Below are 11,170 nucleotides of genomic sequence, written 5' to 3' on the forward strand. Positions count from 1 at the left end.
GGACTGTGGGCAGATGGGGATGGGAACATGAGAGATCAGTTGCAGAGGATGGACGAGGAGAGGACTGAAAGAACTATGGGAAGGGGGTCATTTCTGGGTCACAACCAAACATTAGTTAGAGGTCGGGGAGCCCCATGGGAAATGGGGAGGAAAAATTGTAGGAGCCAAAGGATTGGGGACACCACGAGAGCATGGCCCACAGAGTCAACTAAGCAGGGTTCATATGGGCTCACAGAGACTGAAGTAGCAACCAACGAGCCTTCATGGGTCTATTCTAGGTCCTCTTCATATACGTTATGGTTGTTTAATTGGAAGTCTTGTGAGATTCCTGCAATGGGAGTGGGGCTGTCTCTGCCTCTTTTGCTTGCTTTTAGGACCCTTTTCCTTCTACGTGATTGCCGTAATCAGCCTTGATATGAAAATTTGTGCCTAGTCTAATCACAGCTTGTTATGCTGTGTTCAATTGATATCACTGGGAGGCCTGCTAATTTCCAGCACTTGACATTTGAGTATGTCAATTCCTTGGTCTTTTGTTTTTAGTGGTTTCTTGGTATAGATCTATTTTTGTGATCATAATGATGATATCTATGGTCTCCATTAGACTAAGTTTTACTAAAGTGGAGACTGTTTACATATGCAATAGAACATTGCCTTGCATGGTGTCTTGTTTGTAATAGAATATCCACACTGAATAAGTAAGTGAAGACTTTGAGTATTAATGAACACATCTTTTCTTACTAGATTTTCTCTTCCATGTTCCTAAAACTTTAACACGTATCTAAATATCCAGCATTCTCAGACAAGTAATGCCACCTTCATTTATAATCTATGATTCATGGCAATCTTTTCATGTTCCAGATCTTTATGATCCTGCTATACTCACTTAATACCCTATTTCCTTAATACTCTAGTCCTAAGGCATTGTAATAACTCATTAAGAGACTTAACTGGTGCCTAAGCTTTCAGAAAGCATGTTTTAAGTAACTCTCTTTGTATCAGAGTAGAGGGACTTTGAATAAGTTTTTATAATCAGACCATCAGAAACTGTGGACACTTAATCTGTGTGTATCTCCAAATATGCACCAATGTGCCTCACTTTGGGTACTTGGAATCAAATACAGGTCCACAACTCATATATACAGTTTTATGTAAACTTTAAGGAGAATGATGATTAAAAGGCGTTCCAATGTATTGTCCTCTCTGCTGTTGATTTTGTTGGGTAGCCTGATAGTCACATAATAAAGAATAAAAGTCTCAGTCTAGATGTGTGTATCTGTGTGTTTGAGTGTCTGTATGTCTCTGTGTCTGTATATGTCTCTGTGTGTTTGAGTACTGATATGAGATTGGTTCTGTTTCTTTGTTCTTGTCCCCCCCCCACTGGGGATTGAAGCTAGAGAACTTTATAGCTTAGATAATGAAACATATGCCATTTCAAGATTTACATAAAGGAAAATTGATTTTCCCATTCAAGTAGGTTTACAAGTGAAACATTGGCCTCAAATTCTCTATTTTTTTGTGTTTTCATTGAATCAAGTGCCAAATCTTCTTAGTTCTACTCTATGTGGTTTTAAAACATTTATGTTGCATTTTTGTATAATCTATGTGTCTGTCCTTATATGTGTGTGAGTACATACATGACATAGTAATATATACCACTGGTATCCGTTTCTCAGAAACTGTACCTATTCACTATCACAAAAGCTTATAGATGTATGGTAGGATATTGATTTGGAGACACATGCAATATTTGTTATTTCTTTAAATCACTGTGCCTGAAACACAACTGTAAACTTAAGAAAAGGAAAAATTGATTTTGGCTCACAGTTTCAGAAGATTTCAGACCATCACAGCAAGAAAAGCATGTTAAGGAATTCATACACAGAGTGTGAAACAGAGGCTATTTGTATCACAAAACACCAGAAAGTAGAGAGCAGGGATGAAATCGGGGACCTAGATAATACCTTCAGAAGTCTACTTACAGTGATCCATGTCTGCCAGATAAATACCATTTACTACGGGTTCCACATCCTTCCAAAATAGTGCCACCATCTGGGAAATAAGTATTCAAAACATAGAGGACATTTCCAATTCAAACAGTAGTACAGACTTAAAAATGATAACCATTGAGAGTCTTTCCATATACCCAGAGGCTCACGTATTTGTCTTGGTCCCCAGCTCTTGGCACTACTGAGTAGTGATTGCTTCTGAAAACAGTTCATTGATGAGGCTCTAGCTGAAGGAACTATAAGGAGATGGGTTCTTTTGGTGGAATATGTCAGTGTGGAGATGACTTTGAAGGATGTATCTTGTCCTGTACAGGAGTGATATATATCTCTCTCTGTCTCTTTCTGCTTTCTGGTTGACAGGTAAGCAGCTTTTCTCTGTGATGGCCTTCCATCATGATTTCTGCCTCACCACAATCATTGAAGTAAGGGGATGATGAACTGAAGCCTCTGAAGTCATGGCCCAAATAAATGTTTCCTTATGTTAATTTTACCAGGCACTTAGCCACATTGAAAAAAAAAAAACAAAACAAAACCCTAACAAAGAGAATAAGTAAATGTATAACACAAAGACAACAACCCTTCTCTTTTCTCTTTTTCTTATCCACTTTATAGTCCCAAATGAAATGCAGTGGGTTGTCATTTCTGTCCTTTAATTTATCTCATATTAATTTCCATGCATCTTCCATACATCTATTGTTCCTGATTTACTGAAATTTTGGTATCATATTTCTCAACCTGGGCCTGATGGGTTAAAAAACATCTTCTTACTGGATTGTGAGCATTTGAGAAAAAACGTTGCTGTTTTACTCTTCACGCTGGGACTTGCATACAGCTGCTGTTTAGTGCGTACTGATAGAGTGAATGATGTCTACACTTTAAGATTTCTGAAATTAAAACAAAAACATTTACTTAAAGGGATATTGGTGAATAGAATTTTAGGAAAATGTGTTTGACAATACTTGACCCTTCTGGAAACCCTGTGATTAAAAAGGCATGCTTATGAAATATGATGAAAAACACTGATAAAATATGCATCCACTCTTTTCAGATCGTATAATGAGGACCTTCTTGGAGAAAGTGAAATGATGTTACCCGCTGAGCGAATTACATGTTTGCCATGGAAATCATCTAACTCTGCAAAAACCAGAAACACAGAAGCAGACATGCCAGCCATCCCCTCCCTGGAAACCCTTGGACAGAATTCTACACAGTGAGAGTCTGAAATGAACCCTTAGCAACTATTGAAGCAGAAATGTATTGACCAGGAGTTCTATTTTTAAAGAAACCATCTACTTAGTAGCAGCAACAAGGACCTGAGCCCTTTGCAGAACTACCACAAATCTGGCTGAATGTAACCATGTAAGCATCACAAATCTTTACAAAACACAAATTATGTGCATTTTGGGGAACAAATGGTGGGTTTTCAAGGGCCACTCCTGAGCTTTCCTACTAACTCTATATACACAAGGTTTGATTTTTGCACATTGTGGCATGTGATCTTCATAATGAGGAACAGTGTTTGTTCCTAAAAGAAACACTCTGCCAACTTCTTTAAATCTAAAAACAAAATTTTGTTTTTTCACCAAAGACATGGAAAAATATTTTTATTGGTACAGCTTTTTCTGTTTTGGTTTTCTAGTTTGATGGAGTTGAATAAAGACACTGATGTTAAAAGACAGAATTGAACCCTACCATTTTTTTTCTTTTCGGGTTTTACTGAGGTTAAAAGAAAAACAAAAATTGTATGTATTCAAGGTATATAACAGTTTTTTCAAGGTTTGATCATTTATTTATCACTCCCAAGGACTTATTTTTGACTGGACTCAGAAGTAGAAGCTCTCAGCAGGAACAGCCTACGCCTCTTGGCAATCTGTTCCTGATGTTTATCTTTGGCTTGCTTCATCCTCTTGGCCAAAAGTTTAGCTGCCTCCTCCTTGTTTTTCTTAGTACACTGTTTCTTCAGTGTTTGTGCTATAGAACATGTAGAATAGCAATATACTGAATCTTGGGTGCTTTGGACTTGGACTTCATTGTTTAAGGGCTTTCTCACAATATATTGGTGGACATCATCTTTGGAGAGATGAAAAAGCCTTTGAATTCTCCTAGCTTTCTGCCCAAATCACCAAGGCACAGTAGTATCTATCTGTCCAGGAGTGTTGTTCCCCATTTTTTCCCAAATAAGCAAGTAGAGAATATTCAGATTGTTATCCACAATACATCTATGAACAGACTTAGGATTCCTCTCTCTAATTCTCCTTGCTTTATAATAATTTCCTTTACTCAATTGCAGGCTCACTACCCTGTGAATCAAAACACCTTACTTCATGAAAAAAAAGTCTGTTATTCCCACAAGTGACTCGCACCATAAACACTTCCACTCTTTACCCAGAATATCATCAGCTACTTCTGTGACCATGTGATTCTTATAGAAAGTATGAAATTTGCTGGCTAGCAGTGGCACACTCCTTTAATATAATCTCAGTATTTAGGAGCCAAAGGCAGGTGGATCTCTGAGTTACAGCCAGCCTGGTCAATAGAGTAAGTTCCAGAACAGCCAACGCTATTCAGAGAAACTTTGTCTTGAAAATAAAACAAGAAGAAGGAGGAGAATGAAAAAGGGGAGAAAAGAAGAAGAAGAAGAAGAAGAAGAAGAAGAAGAAGAAGAAGAGGAAGAGGAAGAGGAAGAGGAAGAGGAAGAGGAAGAAGGCATGAAGTTTCCCTTCATCATCCACTTCAATGAGTTTCTGATATTCCAGTGACTGGGAAGGACCTATTCAGCTTTATCTTTCCACAGCTGACCACCTAGAAGATTCCACAAAAAAGCACCATGATGCTTTTATGCTTTTAAAAATATATTTCAATATGTATTCATATATATATTCAAAAAAGGATTGTATTATGTGACATATATATTGAAATGCTTGCCTCATCTCACATTGATTCACATATCCATTACTCCACAATTATCTTTGTGGATGTACACGTACATGGTCAGAACACTTAAGGATTACTCTTAGTGCTTAGGATGAGAAAATACAATTAACCATAGTCACTATGCTATGCTGTTCATTTTATCTATGACACATACTCATTTTAAAACTGAAAGTTTGTACACTTTAAATAAGTTCTGTCCACTTCCCTACTCCTTAATCACTGGTAAAAACGTTTGTGAGCTACCTAACATACGTGCTGAGAACAAAGCTCAAGTCCTCTACAAGAGCAATAAGAGCTCTTAGATGCTGAGCCATCTTTTCTTCTCCAAATATTTTACTGTATATTTTCTGTCTATATATGTGTGCTCCTTCCTTGGAAAAGTGTTTCTCCATCTTCTATTGGTATAGGAGTTCCTTCTGTTTGTGTGTTGCTTTCATTAGTTAATAAATAAACTGCCTTGGTCTAGTTGATAGGGTAGAACTTAGGTAGATGGGGTAGACAGAACTGAATGCTGGGAGGAAGAGAGTCAGAGTAGGGGAGAGACACCATGGAGCCACCAGAGACAGACATGCTGAATCTTTCCCAGTAAGCCATTTCATGTGGCGATATACAGATTAATAGAAATGTGTTAAATCAAGATGTGAGAGTTAGCCAATAATGAGACAACCAATGATTTAATTAGTACAATTTCTGTGTGGTTATTTCAGGGGTTAAGCTAGCCAGGCGGCAGGGACAAACAAGCAGGCCTTCCCCTGCAGCATCCTATAATTTCTATACTGGATGTACTAATTTGCATTCTGACTAAAAATGTATCAACACCCACCCCAATCATTGCCACACTTTTTCTTTGTTTTCTTGATAGACATTTTTATTTATTTATTTATTTATTTATTTATTTATTTATTTATTTATTGCTTTTTGAGCCTGTCCTGGAACTAACTCTTATAGACCAGGCTGGCCTCAAACTCACAGAGATCCACCTGCCTCTGCCTCCTGGATTAACAGCAAGGTATGCACCACAACTGCCCAGCTCAATAGTCATTCTTAACAGGGAGAGATGGAATCTCAATAGCTTTGATATACATTTTTTTCTGATGTATAAGGCTGTTAAACATTTCTTTTTTATATATCTATTGGTAAAATTTATTTATTCATTTGAAAATTATTAATGTGCTGTTACAAGGAGGGCTGCTTGTTTGTCCCGGCCGCAGGCTAGCTTAGCCCCAAAATAAACACTTACAACGTGCTCACTGATTAAAATACTTGTTTGAGCTTTGACATTATGTATGTATGTGTATTTATATATATTATATATGTAAAATACACATATATGTATATAATATACTATACATATGTAATGCATACATACTATCTTGTGTGTTTATGTGTGTATATATGTGTATATGTTTGTGTGTGTATGCTGTAGTAATTCCTACTGCTAGTAGCCTTTAAGTTACCCGTGCACTTGGGCGTGGCCGCTTATACTATATATGCTGTTGTAAAGTGCACGTCCGGTCTCTCTTTTCTGGCTGCGGGATTTATTGCTGTTTCCTGTTCCAGCAGAGGATTGTTACGTGAGTCCACCTCTAAATAAATAACCCTTTATTATACTCAATTCTGAGCTAGTGTAGGATTTCTTTTAAGAGTCCTTCTTCAGATGTGTATGTTTGTATGTGGTTGCTTGTGAATGTAGGTTTCTGAGGTGACCACAAGAGGCCATAATTAAATAAACTAAATGGAGAGTGAAAATGACTAGAACTGATTCTATAAATTCAAGAAACTGTAATTTAAAGTATATCAGTTGCATTGGGGTGGAAAGACGGCTCCGCAGTTAAGAGTGCTTGAGCTCTTCCAGAGGACCTGAGTTTGGTACCTAGCACATATGTCAGGTTGCATGTCATGAACTGGTTGGTGTCACTCACCATTCTGATCCTTTATTAGCATATCTCTTCCACTAGAACCCTTCTTCTCTATAACAACCCCCCTCTATGTCTTATTTTGATGTGTTGCGCACTGAGTTTAATAAGAGTTACTTGCCCAACAATCTTATGAAAAACAATATACAGATTCAATTCACAATTCAATGTCCAGCAAAAATTTTTCACAAACCTTAAAATACTCAACTTCATATGAAAAAAAAAAAAACAAAAACCCAGGATATCCAAAACAATCCTGTAAAATAAAGGAACTTCTGGAGGAATCACAAACCATGACTTCAAACTCTACTACAGAGCTGCAGTACTGAAAATACCCTGATATTGGCATTAAGAACAGACAGGAGGACCAATGGAACCAAATTGAAGACCCAGATATCAATCCACATACCTATGAACACCTGATTTTTGACAATAAAGCAAAAAATATAAAACAGGAAAAAAAACATATTCAACAAATGGTACTGACATAACTGAATATCAACATGTAGAAGAATTAAAATAGATCCATATCTACCATCATTCACAAAACTCAAGTACAAATAGATCAAAGACCTCAACATAAAACCAACCACACTGAACTTCATAGAAGAGAAAGTGGGAAGTACACTTGAATGCATTGGCACAGAAGATCACTTCCTAAATATAACCCAGTGGCACAGACACTGAGAGATGCAATTAATAAATGGGACCCCCTGAAACTGAGACACTTCTGTAAAGCAAAGAACAAAATCAATAAGACAAAACATCAGCCTACAGAATGGGGAAAGATCTTCACCAACCCCTACATCAGACAGAGTGTTGTAGGAATTCCTACTGCCGCTAGCCTTTAAGTTACCCATCCACTTGGACTTGGACTTGCTGATGTAAAGCATGCGTCCAGCTTCTTTTCTGGCTGTGGGATTCGGTTGCTGTTCCCTGTTCCAGCAGAGGATTGTGATCTGTGAGTCTACCCCTAAATAAATAACCTTTTATTATACTCAATTCTGAGCTAGTGTGACAATTCTTTTTTAGCATCTTTCTTCATCAGAGGACTGATCTCCAAAATATACAAAGAACTCAAGATATTGGTCATCAGAAGAACAAATAATCCAATAAAAAATGGGGTACAGACCTAAACAGAGAACTCTCAACAGATGAAACCAAAATGGCTGAAAAACACTTAACGAAATGCTCCCCATCCTTAGCCATCAGAGAAATGCAAATCAAAAGCATTCCTGAGATTCCATCTTACACCTGTAAGAATGGCCAAGATCAAAAACATTGATGACAGTTTATGCTGGAGAAGATGTGGGGTAAAGGAAACACTCCTCTACTGCTGGTGGGAGTGCAAACTGGAATAGCTGTTTTGGAAATCAGTATGATGATTTCTCAGAAAACTCGATAACAACCCAATTCAAGACCTAGAAATACCACTTTTGGGTATATACCCAAAGGATGTTCAATCATACCAGAAGGTAATATGCTTAACGATGTTCATAGCAGCATTATTTGTCATAGCCAGAACATGGAAACAACCTAAATGCTCCTCAACTGAAGAATGGATAAAAAAGATGTGATACATTTACACAATGGTGTACTACACAGCAGAAAAAAAATTAATGGCATCTTGAAATTTGCAGGCAAATGGATGGAGCTAGAAAACATCATATTGAGTGAGGTAACCCAGACCCAGAAAGACAAATATAATATTTACTTACTCATAAGTGAGTAGACATAAAGCAAAGAAAAACCAGACTACAATTCACAATCAGAGAACTTAGACAGAAAAGAGGGCCCTAAGAGAGACATACATGGATCTAATCTACATGGGAAGTAGAAAAAGACAGGATCTCCTAGGTAAATTGGAAGCACAGGGACCATGGGAGATGGTAGAAGGGGAGGTGGAGGAAGGGAGGGGAGCAGAGAAAAATATATAGCACATAAAAAATTAAAAAATAAAAATAGGTCACCCTCTTCCCCCTCAGCTCAATAAGCTGCGTTCTTTTGGAACGCGCGCAGATCGGGGTTCTGATGACTTTATCTGCGTTCTCTCCTTTGTCCTTTCGCTTACCCACTGCCGTACCCGGCAGACCCACCCCCTCCTATGCCAGGAACGTGCTGCCACTGGCACCATGCCCTAGCCATACCCAGCACTAACCCCGGAGCAGAAGAAGGAGCTGTCTGACATCGCTCACCGAATTGTGGCTTCGGGCAAGGGCATCCTGGTGGCAGATGAGTCCACTGAAAGCATTGCTAAGTGACTGCAGTCCATTGGCACTGAGAACACAGAAGAGAACAGGCGCTTCTACCGCCAGCTGCTACTAACTGCTGATTACGGTGTGAACCCCTGCATTGGGGCGGTGATCCTCTTCCACGAAACACTCTACCAAAAGGCGGATGATGGACGTCCCTTCCCCCAAGTTATCAAGTCCAAGGGCGGTGTTGTGGGCATTAAGGTAGATAAAGGCGTGGTATCCCTGGCAGGAACCCATGGTGAGACCACCACCCAAGGGCTGGATGGCTGTCAGAACGCTGTGCTCAGTATAAGAAGGATGGAGCTGACTTTGCCAAATGGCACTGTGTACTCAAGATTGGGGAGCATACTTCTTCAGCCCTTGCCATCATGGAAAATGCCAATGTTCTGGCCCGTTATGCCAGCATCTGCCAGCAGAATGGCATTGTACCCATTGTGGAGCCTGAAATCCTCCCTGATGGAGACCATGACTTAAAGCGCTGCCATTATGTAACTGAGAAGGTACTGGCTGCTGTGTACAAGGCTCTAAGTGACCACCATGTCTATCTGGAAGGCACACTGCTGAAGCCCAACATGGTCACCCCAGGCCATGCTTGTACCCAGAAATATTCCAATGAGGACATTGCCATGGCAACTGTCACAGCACTGCGTTGCACAGTGCCCCCTGCTGTCACTGGAGTCACTTTCCTCTCTGGAGGGCAGAGCTAGGAAGAGGCGTCCATCAACCTCAATGCCATCAACAAGTGCCCACTGCTGAAGCCATGGGCCTTGACTTTCTCTTATGGCCGGGCCCTGCAGGCCTCTGCTCTGAAGGCCTGGGGCGGGAAGAAGGAGAACCTGAAGGCTGCCCAGGAGGAATACATCAAGCGAGCCCTGGCCAACAGCCTTGCTTGTCAAGGAAAGTACACCCCAAGTGGTCAGTCTGGAGCCGCAGCCAGCAAATCTCTCTTCATCTCTAACCATGCCTACTAAGCAGAGGTGATCTAAGGCTGCCCCATCAACACTCCAGGCCTCTGCCTACCCACTTTACTTTTGAAGAGGGGGCCTTCAGGCTTTCCCATCACTCTTGCTGCCCTCATGACCGGTGTAGTGTTGTCTGTGAATGCTAATTCTGCCATCCCTTCCAGCCCACTGCCAATAAACAACTAGTTAAGGGGGAAAAAAATTAAAAAACAAAGTTCTTGGACATTTGCCCCTGAAATTCATTTTTTAAAAAAGTTACTTGCCCAAATTGGATGGAAAGTTATTTAGTGAGCAAATGCAACTTTTCAGTGGTTACCCTACTGAATAAATTGACACCTTCCTGCCAAGAACTATTCTTTGGCAAGAATCCCTTTGGAAATGATGGGACCTCATAGTATCCTCCTTCTTCAATGATTGAGTAAATATTAATGAACTCAATCCTGTGAAAGTCTTATAAAGTTAACTACAGTGTAGAAGTAGCAACGAGTTCCTCCTATTCTATAGTTGTGGACTTCTCTCAGTTGTTTCCTTTGCTGTACCAAAATTTTGATTTGGTACAATAATAGTTGACTAATTTTGCTTTTGATTCTAGTCTTTCAGGCTTTTATCCAGAAAATCCTTGCTCATTCTAATGCCTATGAGCATTTAACCCATTTTCTTCTAGTAATATCAATTTCACATTTCATATTTAAGTCTTAAATTCATTTTGTAGTTCCTTTTTATAAGACACCTTACCTAACGGAGGAGCAAGAAAACTATCAAATTCATTAATGAACAAGGTCACAAGTAGACTAGATTTCAGAGGATATGTATGTCTCATAACATCTTTGAGGAGTGGGCATTCAGACTGCAATGAACTTATAAGATTAATAAGCTTCATAATTTTTACAGGTTTTTTTGTTTTTGTTTGTTTTTTTTTCAAGACAGGGCTTCTCTGTGTTCCCCTTGTTGTCCCAGAACTCAATTTGTAGACCAGGCTGGCCTCAAACTCAGAGATCAGCCTGCCTCTGCTTCCAAAATGTTAGGATTAAAGATATGTGCCACCACCACAAGGCGATTTTTACAGTTTTCTATATTAGTGTTTTTTTTTCTATATG

The 11,170-nt window shown here is 39.3% G+C and overlaps 1 pseudogene; it reads left to right on the forward strand.

Annotated features, from left to right (window-relative positions):
• Positions 1–8,988: 8,988 nt before the first annotated feature.
• Positions 8,989–10,097, forward strand: LOC101991476 (annotated as a pseudogene).
• Positions 10,098–11,170: the final 1,073 nt, after the last annotated feature.

Source organism: Microtus ochrogaster, chromosome X, assembly GCF_000317375.1.
Source record: "Microtus ochrogaster isolate Prairie Vole_2 chromosome X, MicOch1.0, whole genome shotgun sequence".
Classification (NCBI taxonomy): Eukaryota; Metazoa; Chordata; class Mammalia; order Rodentia; family Cricetidae; genus Microtus; species Microtus ochrogaster.